Source organism: Aristolochia californica, unplaced genomic scaffold, assembly GCF_029961685.1.
Source record: "Aristolochia californica isolate CCGP_79_NKW_82.1479 unplaced genomic scaffold, dmAriCali1.0.hap1 SCAF_3, whole genome shotgun sequence".
Classification (NCBI taxonomy): Eukaryota; Viridiplantae; Streptophyta; class Magnoliopsida; order Piperales; family Aristolochiaceae; genus Aristolochia; species Aristolochia californica.
In genome coordinates, this window is record NW_027181992.1 from 16517414 (window position 1) to 16530772 (window position 13359).

The following is a 13359-nucleotide window of genomic DNA, read 5'->3' on the forward strand; positions in this document are numbered from 1 at the left end:
GTCTCAACAGCAGGGTGGCCAGCCAAGGACTGTGCCTGTACTCGTACGTCCGGTGCGGGAGGCCAGAGACACTAAGAAACAGAAATCTAGCCCAAGAAACCTCTTCGGCAGAAGGCCAATGAGCAGTCCCCACTTAGAAACTAGCACTGAGCAAGGTCTCATGGAGAGAGTAGCAGCAGAAAAAAAAATAAAACATAAAAAATTAATATCTAGCAACTATGAAAAAAAATCAACGAAGAATAATACATGAAAAACCATAGTCCGAGTCTTGGAAATCAAAGCTCTGATATCATGTTGATTTTCATGACTCCATGGATTTAGCTCATGGAGAAAAAGAGAAAGGGACTCATTGGGAGAAAACAAAGAAAGAAGAGGTTATGGACTTGATCTCCTAACCCTTCCCCTTAAGCTCAATTTATAGATTTATGAAACTACTGTATTACAATAATACCCTTGAACTTAGGGTTTAGGGTTTTACCCTTGGAACTTTAAGCTAATTACATCAATGCCATCTCTATGAGATGACTCTTTATTTACCACCCTACCATCATTGTATGGACCTGTGGGCCTTGAGCCCATCTTCTATATCTCTTGGATGTGTGGGTCTTCCTTGGTCTTATGGGCTTGGGCCCATATTCTACTTCCTTGAATCTATGGGCCTTCCTTGGTCGTGAGGGCTTGGGCCCTATCTTCCAACAACTCCTATTTATACTATTTCAATTACATATTAAGAGATAAAGATAAGATCCCTAATATCCATAATTACATCAATCATGATTATCCAAATCTACACAAATGAAGGAAAGATAAATAGATTACATTAATCAAGGAAGATTGCTGAAGATTGTAAGGATGACAAATTTTAAAATTACTGATTCTGTTGTAGTAAAGAAAGGTACACAACAATAAAAGATGCAACAGGATTAGAAGGATTTTGATGCAGTAGGTGCCCTTCTTCAGTTTGGACTGATTGGCTTATTTTCATCGGCGACAAATTTGAGGCCTCCAGTTGAATAGTGGATTGTTGGGGGCATTGCATTGACTTCACCTATGGATGTGAAGAGAAGACAGAAGGACGCTGCTGGGTTTGCACACAAGGGTTATGCAGAGATTCACTTAGTGTTGGGTTTGATGTAGCCTACAAGATAGATGTGGAATTGCTCAGAAGGATTCAGACAAGTGTTGGGTGTAGGATGGAAATCGAGCCAACTGATATGGGAGGTACAACTAAAATGTTGAACTCTATAGCAGGGGGAAGGCTTCCACTTGCTGAAGCAAGGCATGCAAAAATGTTAGATGCTACATGGAGTCTTTCACTTGGCAAGTTTTTAGAGCAAAGTTTTTCAAATCATGCCACTTCAAATAGGGTTGCTAGTTGTGGTCATTCACTGTTGAGGGACTGTTGAGGGACTGTCTATGCTTCTATAGGTTTGGGAGCATGGTGGCCTTCTTTGACATTTATATTCTCTCTGTTCATTTGCCACCTTTGATTTTGGAATTTAACTGCCAATATCCACAAGAGTGGATTCAAACAGAAGCTGTAGAGGTCTCAAAGAACATGAAATTTATGTATGGTGAGGTGTTTGATGTACTTCAAGACATTGAGCAGAAGCTTGTGATGTCTGGATTTGAAACTTCAAAAGTGAGTACCCTTCTTAGTCATGTTAATGAGCTGAAAGATATATTGAAGAAGGAATTAAATGAATATGAAGGATTGCTACAGTTGTACACTCATGCTAATTCAGACTATGCCGAGGTGGCTTCAGATATTTTGGAGCTCAATCGTGTGAGGCGCTGCCTCCTCATTGACTCATACATGTCGGACCGGTTACTCTCTTTACTGGATTCATTTCTCAAGTAAAAAAATCCTCTTTCTATAGCTGCAACAATTGCATCTCCCAAACTGAAAATGTCTTGAAATGAATCCTTCTCTTCTTATGGCAGTCCTGTCAGTAGGCCTGAGGAAGATGACATGAAGTCTTTACCCATTTCAGAAAATTCCAATGAACAAGTTCTGTTGAGAAAGAAAGATGAACATACTTTGGAACTGTCTGAGCCTGTGTCAAATGAACATGTCAAAGCGAAGATCTCTCCTGAAGAGGTAGAAACAAATGGTTGTGAGGCTTTTATTGAGAGAAATTATTTGGATAGCTTGACTTTCCTTGCATCAAACCTTTCAGATAAAATAGATTTGGCTTGGACTGGCTTAGGGACCCCTAGTGAGTTTGAAGCAGCTTTGATGAGCCCAACAAAATGATTAGGGAATATGCATCATAGGAGGGATATGGCTCCTCACTCATTTGATTCTGGATTGAGACTTCATGATAAAGTTCATCAAGGATTGTCTCTTGCATCATTGAAATTGTCATCCATCAGGTCTTTTCATGCATTGGGAGATTCTGGAAGTTTAGCGCAAGACCCAATTTTAAACAAGGGAAGGACAATACTCAGACCTCTCCACTGGCCAACCAAAAATTGAATTTCATTCTCGGTTGTACTCCATTATTTGTCTCATGGACCCTTGCATGGTAAGTGATGGTGATCGATTGCTTCTGCCATTAACTGGCTCCAATAATGTTGTAATTGTTGTTTATTACAATGAACCAACTAGTATAATAGCTTATGTCCTTATCTCAAAAGAGTATATGAATTACATGACTGATAGGTTCGAGAGGCATGAAATCTGGAAGGATAATGATAATAGCAGAGAAGATGATCTTGGACATGTATTAGGCCCTCAGCGTGGTCTCTCCACATTATCACCTTGGCAATCTTTTAGTTTGGTTGACTCAGATGATGTACAATTCAGAAGCTACGGAAGTTGTGGATCTGATGATGCATCCTTGATGAGAGGGGCTCAAGTTTTTCCAGATTCTAAGAGAACACCACATGTTCGGATTTCTTTTGCAGATGAGTCTTCTTTGCCTTCTGTAAAAATTAAGTTCTTGGTGACTAGTTATTTTGCCAAGCAATTTGATGCATTGAGGAAGAAATGTTATCCAAGTGAAGTTGTCTTCCTAAGGTCCATTAGTCACTGCAGAAGATGGAGTGTGCAAGGTGGAATGAGTAATGTTTACTTTGCGAAGATACTGGATGAGAGGTTTATAATAAAGCAAGTCACAAAGACAGAACTGGAGTCCTTTGAGGATTTTGCTCCCTAGTATTTCAAGTATTTGATGGATTCCCTGAGTTCTGGTTGCCCCACTTGTTTTGCAAAGGTCTTTGGAATTTTTCAGGTAACTATGAAGTATTTGAAAGGAGGAAAAGCAATGAAGAGATATTGTGGTGGGGACTGTTTTGGCTCCATGCTCTCAGAGGGCAAGTGAATGCAGGATGGCAGCTTTCTATGCTGGTTTTTCCAAAAACAGTGCCAATCAGAACTGTGAACTGGCAATGTTTTTTTGGCCTTCAGGCTATTGCCGATGTTGCTGCAGCTATAAAAGCTGGCATCTATGACATAGGAATTGAAGCTTGATTGGAATTGATGACCACAAATCCTATGGAGGGAGAAGGCTCAATAAACCCTAAGAGAAAGAATTTCCAGCAAGCACAAGATTTTCTTCCTATGGGTATTACTTATGAAAATGTTGTTCATTGATTTGGTGTCACCTGACAGGAGCAATACCAAGCTGTTGTTCTATTCCATAAGAAAGCTGCTGCAGCAATTGTGTCAGGACAATTCAAAGATAAAATCATCCCTATGGCTACAAAAATCATTGACCCTAACACCTAGGAGAAGAAAAAAATTGTCGCGACGTTTTGGCACGCCTCCCTACTTTCGAGCTTGAGGACAAGCTCATTCTCCAAGGGGTGTGTGTTGAGGACTCAATAGCTAACCGAGTCATCAAAAGGAGGCGCACTGAGTCACTGAGTTAATTGATTTATTTCCATAATGTTTTAAATTCGTTTTTATGCATTATTTTAAGTTTAAATTGCCATAGGGGCAAAATTGTAAAATTAAACCCTAAAACTATGTTGGTGTCAACCCTACTTAGAGGGGGAGGAGAATGAGAAAAGGCAAGTCTTGAATTAGGTTAAATAGAGTTTCGAGTTCTCCTTGATGAGCTCCAGGTCCAGGTTCCCTCTTGAATCTGAGTTTCTTCCTTCTCTCTTTGATTTCTGTTTTACCTTGCTCCTTACCGAAAAGAAGGGGGAATTTCTTTCCCTTTTCCGATCTCAACCAGAGGCCTCAGCCTCTCATCCATCCACAGAAGCAAGAGAGGGTCTCTCTCTCTCTTTCCAAGCAAAGATAGAGGCTTTCCAGCCCCTATACCGAGAGCAGCCAAAATCAGAGGTTCTTCAGCCTCAAAGCCAGCAAGCAGCAAGGTTAGGGACTCCTAACCTCTGATCCGAGGACTGTCCAAGTTAGAGGCTTTTCAGCCCCTAAACCGAACAGCAACAGGGAGTGTTCTAACCCCCCTCAGACATGAGCAGCAAGGGGCTCTTGCCTTCTCATCCGAACAGCAGCAACAAGGGCTCCCTGCCCCTTACCAAGAACAGCAGTCTAGCTGCTGCAAGGAGGCTGCTTTCCTTCTATTTGAGAGCAGTAGCTCTCTCTTCCAATGCTGGATTTACCAATCCCACACCAAGTTACTCGATCCATGACAAGGGACCATAACAACACGGTATCAGAGCAGGGTAACATGGGAGATACATCCAGCAATGAAGAATTGAGAAGCATAATCAATGAGGTGCAAGATGCACAAGCTGAACAAAGACAGCAGCTGGAACAACCTCCTGGTATTAACTTGCAACTCCAGTGACTCTCTAGCATGATGTCTGATATCATGGTAGAGAGACACACTACCCCAGACTGAAGAGGGAGTATAATTTGTACAGCCAAAAGGGAAGACCAGTTTGCTGGGCACACCGATATCCATGCACCGTAGAGTGGAGGCACAATACCCAGATATACAAAATTGGATTTTCGTACATTTACTGGATCAGTCAATCACTTAATTTGGTTGCATAGATGTGAGAATATTTTTTCAAATCAAGGGACTGCTGAGTTTGACAAGGTGGGACTAGCAGCCTTCAACATGCTAGATGAGGCACAACTATGGTTTCCTCAAGTGGAACTAGAAAGATTAGTGCTGGATTGGGAGGAATTTAAAGAGTTATGCACAATTAGATTTGGCCCTCCCACCCACAACAACCCCTTGGGAGATTTGGTGTTGTTGAGACAAACCACATCTGTTTAACTGTATCATAAACAGTTCCAAGAAAAATTGGCTCGAGCTGGCCGATTGGTGCGGGTAGACCAGCAGGTCAACTTATTTACAACAGGCCTCCATGAATCTCTAAGGTTTAGGTGGAAATTCACTCACCTTCAGACTTGGCTCAGGCAATGAATTTTTCTCGAGCAATGGAACAAAGGCAATGGCTTCAACACTGAAGACCAGTTTGGCAAGGGGACCAGAACACTTCTACGCCATGGCAAGGTAGGCAAAATACTTCCCCTCAGGTGGCACATCAAGCATTACCACTGCCCAGAAATAATCCGATCACTACTCTTGCAGCCGAGACACGCCCTAGTAATCCACCACCGCAGTATATAAAAAAATTAACAAGTTTGGAGATGGCAAAATGGAGGTCCAAGAATCTGTGCTACAACTGCTATGAACCATACAGGGTAAGCCATCAATGTAAACGGTTGTTTTGGCTCAAGGTGAGGAAGCCGAGGAAACAAACTACAGTGATGGTCCTATTGAGGAGGACCCACCAAAAATTTCTCTGAATGCCATTACAGGGCAGAAATCTTCAAAAACTATGCACGTCAGAGCTTGAGTCATGGACCAGGAACTCGTGGGACTCATGGATTAGGGTAGTAGGCACAATTTTCTCAATTTAGCAGCTGCTCAGCATCTTCGGATGCACATCTATCCTCACCCAACAGCCACGGTTTCAGTGGCCAATGGGGAGAAAGTCACTAGCTATGGGATTAACAAAGCGGTAAAATTCTCAATTGATATGACTTTCTTTCATTCAATTTTGTTGTCATTCTGTTGGAAGGATTTGATATGGTATTGGGCATCAAATGGTTACAAACATTGGGACCAATCTTGTGGGACTTCTCTGCATTAACTATGAGCTTTGCTATGAGCGGACGCCAAGTGCTATTACAGGGCAGTCAAGTGGATAAGCTCCACCTTCATTCCATCCACCCATAGGACCAACCGGACAGTACTATGGAAAAACTCTTGATGAGTTCTCGGACCTCTTCCACGAGCCTTTAGAATTGCCTCCCTTGAGGCACTGTGACCATAGGATCTATTTAAAACCAAGTTCAGATGCCCAAACTATGAAGGATAAGTTCCCAATACCGGTAGTCAAGGAAATCATGGATGAATTACATGGTTCATTGGTCTTCACCAAATTGGACTTGTGCTCAAGATATCAACAGCTTCATATGCACTCGTCCAACATCGGTAAGATGGATTTCAGCTACCTACCCTCAATGATCATTACAACCTTAAATTCTTGCTAGAACAATGACTCATTACTTCTCCACAGTAGCATGGGATCAGTAAATTGATGGGATTTGATTTTTTTGGTCGAGTACCACTCTGGGAGATTAAACAAGGCAGCATATGCTTTGTCACGTGGTTTGGAGAACCAGCAGCTCATCTATACTATCAACCAGCCTCGTTTCCTCATATTAGACTTGGTTCGGGAGGTACATGCCACTATTCTGGCCCCACAGGAGATACACAAAATAATTATAGAGGGGTCGATGGATTCTCAATGGCCCATCCAAGATTCACTTATTTGCTACAAAATTCGGATTTATATACAACACACTTCCGTGTTAGTTCCAGCCATCCTCTATCCCTACCATGACAACACACATGAAAGCATCAAGAAAACATTGCATCGTGTTCGGGCAGATTTTTATTAGAAGGCCATGAAGACCACCATTGCCACATATGTCACAGCATGCCAGGTATGTCAACCCAATAAGACCGAACACTTAAGTCCAACAGGTCTTCCTCAACCTCTCGCACTCCCTACCCAAGTTTGGGTCGATATTTCTATGGACTTCGTCGATGGTCTTCCCCCGACAACCGGGAAATTGGTATTATTTGTGGTGGTCGACAGATTCTCCAAGTATGCATATTTTATTCCTATGGCACACCCCTATACAGTGTCCCGAGTGGCACATACCTTCCTCGACCACATTGTCTGCTTGCATGGCATTCCGGAATCCATTGTCAGTGATCGGGATGCGGTCTATACCAGCACTTTCTAGTGGGAAAATTTTTGTCTGAGCAGCACGAAGCTGAAATTTTCATCATCATATCATCCTTAGACATATGGCCAAATAGAGGGGGTTAACTGCACCATCGAGATGTATCTCTGATGCCTTGTGGGTGATCGTCCAAAAACCTGGGTTCAGTGGCTACCATGTGCTGAGTATTTTTACAACACTTCCATCCACTCCGCCTTGCAATCCACCTCATTTAGGGTTATTTATGGCAAATATCCTCATAGGCTTCTCTCTTATACTCCAGGTTCCACCTGCATGGACTCAATTGATCAAGCCCTCATGGACCGTGACCAGATACTACAAAATATTACAGATCACCTCCTGCGAGCACAGGTTCATATGAAAGATTTCTACGACAAGGGAAACAAAGATATCTCATACGAGGTAGGGGACTATGTTTGGCTACGCCTCCAACCATACAGACAACACTCCATTTCAGGACAGCAGCGCCATAAACTCTCACAAAAGTACTTTGGCCCTTTCCCCATTATTTGGCGCGTGGGACCAGTGGCCTATCAGTTGCAACTTCCAGCCACGGCCAAGATGCACGATATCTTTCATGTGTCCCTACTGAAACCTTGTTAGGGTTCACCACCACCGACCACTCTGTTCCTTCCGCCATTGGATAATGAATGTGTCATCCTTACACCAACCGCGGTGTTATGGGCCAGATTAGTTAATGACTAGTGGAAGATTCTTGTCCATCGGAAAGCCATCGAACCCGAAGCAGCTACATGGGAACAATTGAACAACTTCAAACAAGTATACCCAACTTACGAGCTTGAGGACAAGCTCTTTCTCCAAGGAGGGGGGGGGGGGGGGGGGGGAGATGTTGAGGACTCAATAGCTAACTAAGTCATCCAAAGGAGGCGCACTGAGTTAATTACATTATTTCCTTATTGTTTTAAATTCGTTTTTATGCATTATTTTAAGTTAAATTTCCATAGAGGCAGAATTATAAAATTAAACCCTAAAACTAAGTTGGCGTCAACCCTACTTAGAGGGGGAGGAGAATGAGAAAAAAGGCAAGTCTTGAATTAGGTTAAATAGGGTTTGGAGTTCTCCTTGACGAACTCTATGGTTTGGGAGTCTCCTTGATGAGATCCAGGTCTAGGTTCCCTCCAAAATCTGAGTTTCTTCCTTCTCTCTTTCATTTATGTTTTACCTTGCTCTTACCAAAAACATGGGGGGGATTTCTTTCCATTTTCCGAGCTCATCCAGAGGCTTAAGCCTCCATCCACAACAGCAAGAGAGGGTCTCTCTCTCTCTCTCTCTCTCTCTCTTTCCGAGCAAAGATAGGGGCTGACCGAGAGCAGTCAAAATCAGAGGTTCTTCAGCCTCAAAGTCAGCAAGCAGCAAGGTTAGGGACTGCTAACCTCTGATCCAAGGACTGTCCAAGTTAGAGGCTTTTCAGCCCCTAACCCGAACTGCAGCAGGGAGGGTTCTAACCCCCCTCATCTGTGAGCAGCAAGGGGCTCTTCCCCTCTCATCCAAACAGCAGCAGCAAGGGATCCCTGCCCCTTACCGAGAAAAGCAGTCTAGCTGAAAAAAGGAGGCTGTTTTCCCCCTATCCGAGAGCAGCAGCTCTCTCTCCCAATGCTGGATTTATGTTACGGTCCCGGGTCATGGATCTAGTAACATGGCGTGGGATTTGTGAATCTAGCACCGGTTCTGAGTTGCTGGACTCTGTAAGGAGGGTTAAAGATCCCTTCTTTGGCTAATCTTCCACCAGTGATCAGTCTCCCTTTTTATGAATCTACTCTAGTGCTAAAGTTATAGCTAGAATGGAAATAATTCAGGTGGAGAGATAATGGAAGAAGTACCTTTTCTTGCTCATGTAAATCAGGGTTTCAACCCTGATTTGGTTGCTGCTCGTGCTAGGATTGAAGCCCTAGCTTATGTGTAGCCCTTGGCTCACGGTAGACGTTGAGGCTAGGTTTCAGTGATGCTTCCAAGCTAGGAAGGGATGCACCAGCTCTTCACATGGAGAACCAGAAAATCCTTCCTTTTTCTATTCGTCAAGAGGGTTAGAACCCTTGCTGATTGTTCATGCTGAGAAGGAGAGAAGACCCTCTCTTTGGGCTCGGAAAAGGGGCAGGAAGCTCCTCTTCTTAGTATGGATGATGAAGGATGAAGCTGGACGAATTTGGATGAGGATGGAGGGTGAAGGATAGGTTGGATTTTTGGAGTAAACCCTAAACTCGAGATCAAGAGGTGATCTCAACCTGTTTACACTAGGTTATTCTAAAATCTCAAAGCTTACCTATTTCATTCATTTTTTCTTTAAATAGTCATGGAGTTTTAGGGTTAGGGTTACAATAATTCCCCATAATGCCCCTACATATAAAAGTAATTAGAAATAAATCCTACTTAAAAAATATAAGAAATAAATCCTACTCAAAGTAATATAAGAAATAAATCCTATTGAGTGAGTTGTTGTTGCCTCCTTCGTTGTGTGACTTGGTGTACTATTGAGTCCACAACAATTTACCAATCCCATACTGACATACTCGATCCATGACAAAGGACCAAAACAGGGTGTAATGTTATGAACCCAATAACAGGTTGAGTCATGTAGAAGCCGTGGCTAAGTCAATTACTTTGGCTGAGTCAGGTACTGAGTCATTAAGTTTGCTTTTCAAGTTAAATGCCTTGGAGGGGCAAATCTATAATTTTCTCTTGAACCTTGTCGACTTGAACCCTATTTAGAGGGGAATTGGAATGGGAAATGGAAGTCTGAATTTTGGTTAAATAGAGGGTTGGAGTTATCCTAAATGAGCTCGGGGGTGAGCATTCTCCTTAACGAACCTAGGGTTTCCAAGCTTCCCTTCGTCTTGATTTTCTTTCTCTCTTCTTCTTCCCTACGAATCACTGTGTTAGATCTAGGACCGTACATGCTGCTTCCCTCTCATTCTTTTCTATTTAAACATAGGGTTAGGTCAAGTACAAGACAGCCCGCGGGCTGAATACCATACAACCCGGCCCAACTAATCCCTTTTTAATTAACCTATATACATGTAAGTATCTATACAACAAATGTTAATATAAATCCATCCTAACTTATATAAATTCCAAAGTATGGTAACACTTAGATCATAGAAGAAAAGGTAATTGTTGGTTTTAGGATTCCATAATATTAAAATCTTCAACTTAGAGTATAGGAGAGAAGAAAGAAGAAGGAGAAGAGAAGAAGTGAAATGAAGGAAAAGAGAGAGATGGCCATGTTGAGGAGAGAAGAGAGGGAGTGCATTAGGGATATGTAAGATATCCAATCCCTCCCCCTTAGCCTTTTTTTATAAGTTTCAAGAGTACATAAGTTACAAGTATACCCTTCGCCCTAGATAGAGTAAATTGAAGACACAGAGCATGAGATATTTACAATAATGACACCTAAGCTTATCTCTGTCTTTCAACGCTCCTCCTCAAGCTGGTAGTGAAATACATTGTATATCCCCAACTTGGTACATGCAATGAAGAGAATTTTGGAGTTGATTGACTTTGTGAACATTTCAACAAGTTGTCTATGAGTTGAGACATGTTTAAGACTTATGATCCCTGTTGGAAACTTTTCTCTCACAGGTGACAATCCACCTCAATATGCTTAGTTCTTTCATCAAAAACTGAGTTGGAGGCAATGTGGATCACTGCTTGATTATCACAATAGAGTTCCATAAAGCCTTCTTTTCAATTTTTCTAGAAGAGATTTAATCCATAGAAGCACACTTAATGCATGTGCCATGGCTCTGTATTCTGCTTTTGTGTTGGACCTTGCAACCACATTTTTTTTACTCTTCCATGTAACAATGTTGCCGCCAACTAGAGTACATTATTTTGAAGTATATTTTCTATCATCGAGTGATCCAGCCAATCCGCATCAGCAAAACTTTCAATAATGAGACGACCATGACACATATATAAGAGCCCTTGACCTAGTGCTTTTTTCAAGTGCCCGAGAATCCTCTCCAATGCCTACCAATGAGACATCTAAGGTTTATGCATATATCGAATAACCACACTGACTGCAAAAGAAATATCCGATCTATTCACAGTGAGATATATAAGCTTGCCAAATAGCCTCTGCTACTTGTCCACATCAACTTTTTCTCCCAAGGTAGCACATAGTTTGGTATTTGTCTCCATAGGATTGTCAATAGGATGACATCCCATCCTTCTTGTTTCTTCAAACAAGTCAAGAATATATTTTTTCTGTGATAAGATCATACCATGCTTGGACTGAAGAACCTCAATACCGAGGAAGTACTTAAGGAGTTGCAAGTCTTTCATCTTGAATTCATCGCAACATCTTGGTTTCACTTGACTGATATTGTCAGTATCAATACCCGTCAAAATAATATCATCCATGTATACAGCAAGTAGTATGACTCACTTCTCAATATGCTTGACAAATTCAGAATTGTCGAACCCAAAATGAATCATTGCTTGACTAAACATGTCAAACAAGGCCCGTAGAGATTGCTTCAGACCATATAATGAATTTTTAAGGCGACACATCAACTTCCCCTCAATCACATATCTAGGTGGTTGCTGCATATAAATTTCCTTTTTAATATTGCCATTGAGGAAGGCATTCATTACATCTAACTGAAAAACATGCCATCGCCATTGAGGAAGGCATTCTTTTTAATAAGAGATGCACTGAGTTGAGTTTGGTGACTGGAGAAAAGGTTTCTTCATATTCAATCCCATAACATTAGTTTAGCCTTTAGCCACAAGATGGGCCACTGTGCCATTTGGATTTTGTTTAATAGTGAAGACCCATTTTGATCCCAGTGACTTTTTTCTAGATGGGAGGGAAACAAGGTGCCACATTTGATTCTTGTGGCGTTGCTTTCTGTCTTGGATTCTGTAGGGCTGCCTGATAAGAATGAGGAATATCAATAGAAGAAATAGAGGCAAGACACTGACAACAAGATGGTTATAATTGATGGGTAGATAAAAATGAGAAATGGGGTGAGAGGTAGAAGGGCGGGTACAAGCCCTAGGTTCTTTCAGAAGAGCAATGGGCCTGGTAAAAAATGGAGGAACAAAAATAGGGGGTGGAGAAGGTGAGCTTACCTCAGAGGAATCTAGAGATGCCATAGGTGTAGTGTCGGCCAATGCGTTAGGTGGCAGGGTAGGTACATCAATACGACCATGAGAGTCATCAATCAACCCAATAGCTTTAGGAAACTCATTGCCAATAAAAAAACCAGGTGGGGGCACCGATAGTTGGATAAAAGGGTTGGTCCTCAAGGAATGTGATATAACTAGAAACAAACAATTTTTGAAGAGAAAGATTGTAACACACATAGCCTTTATGAGTATGAGAGTAGCCCAAAAAATACATTTAATGGTTCTAGGGGGTGCAATTTAGTATTTTGGGGGAAAGTATCATGAACAAAACAAGTACACCCAAAAATTCTCAAAGGAAGAGAGAATAGCTTCTCACTAGGAGATAGACGAGAGTATGGTGTTTGGTTACCAAGTAGTGAAGAAGGTTACTTATTAATAAGATAATAGGTTGTGAGAATGACATGGGGCCAATAGAAATTAGGCACATGCATATGATGTAGTAGAGCTTGGGTAACCTCAAGATGGTGTCTATATTCCTTCCAACCACCCCAATTTTTTTGTGGTGTGTAGACACAAGATGTTTCATATATGATGCCTTTTTCCTGGCAAAATGATTGGAAGCTTGAAGATAGATATTCCTTGGCATCTATCAAGGAAGAAAAATAACAATCAATTACACTAATCAAGGAACATTACAAAATATTCAACCTTGTGTGATGAAACCTCATGCCATCTCTTGGACGTGTGGGCATGGTGGAATTGGTCCCACCTTCTAATTCTCCCCTTGAAACTAGGGGTGATAAAACAATGTTGATGCCTAGTTTGCTACAAATGGTGAACAAGTATTTGTGAGCGTCTAGTTTGGTGAGAATGTTTGCAACTTGTCCTCGTCAGAAGACATGTTTAAGAGAAAATGTGTTGGCTTGGAATTTCTCTTGTATAAAGTGGCAATCCACCTCAATGTGTTTTGTTTTTTCATGGAAGGCCAGATTTGAGGTGATATGAATCACTGATTTATT